This window comes from Nannospalax galili, unplaced genomic scaffold (assembly GCF_000622305.1).
Source record: "Nannospalax galili isolate Female #2095 unplaced genomic scaffold, S.galili_v1.0 scaffold923, whole genome shotgun sequence".
Taxonomy (NCBI): domain Eukaryota; kingdom Metazoa; phylum Chordata; class Mammalia; order Rodentia; family Spalacidae; genus Nannospalax; species Nannospalax galili.
Genome location: NW_008349753.1, coordinates 2,231,829 through 2,232,630, shown reverse-complemented (window position 1 = coordinate 2,232,630; position 802 = coordinate 2,231,829). Strand labels below are relative to the sequence as shown.

Genomic DNA, 802 nt, shown 5'->3' with positions numbered 1-802 from the left:
CCCGCCTTCCACCCCCAACTTCCAACCCCTGCCTTCCCACCCTCTACCTGCCACCCTCTTACCTCATTTATTTTATTTTATTCATTCATTTATTTATTTTGGGTTTTATGACACAAAGTCTTGTATAGCTCAGGCTAGCCTTGAACTTGCCAACTAGTAGAAGCTATCCTTGAACTCTTGGTCCTCCTGCCTTTGTCTCCCAAGGATTTCAGGCCTGTGCCACCATGTTCGGCTCTTATTTCATTTATTTATGATGCATTTTTTCTGACAACATAAGAACATATCTATGTACACACAAATACACATATCTTACGTATATTTTAACAAATATTTTTGTTGATTTTTTTGTTTGTTTTGTTTTCTGAGATAGGGTCTCGCTATGTAGCCTTGACTGGCCTAGGACTCATTATATACACTAGCCTCAAACTCACAGAGATCCCCCTGTCTCTGCCTCCTAAATGCTGGGATTAAGAGCAGACACCGCAATGCCAGGCCTATTTTGGTATTTTACTGATATTAAATATCAGTATATGAAGACTCATTTGGTTTTATATCTACTGTAGATGAGAGTTTTTTTTAAATTATTTCATTTATTATTTTTATTTTATGTGTATGCGTGTATTGCCTGCATGTAGCTAAGTGCACCCGTGTCGTGCAATGCCTGTAGAGGACAGAAGAGGCTGTCGGATCCCCTAGAACTGGAATTATAGATAGTTGTTAGCTGCCGTGTGGGTGCTGGGAATTGAACCCAGGTCCTCTGCAAGAGCACAGTGCTCTTGACTGCTGAGCCATCTCTCCAGCC

At 40.9% G+C, this 802-nt stretch overlaps 1 protein-coding gene across 5 annotated transcripts in view; it reads left to right on the top strand.

Moving 5' to 3' along the window:
* Window positions 1-802, top strand: part of Kif13a (kinesin family member 13A) — a 209,194-nt gene that overhangs the window by 3,900 nt on the left and 204,492 nt on the right. The gene's annotated exons all lie outside the window — the stretch shown is intronic.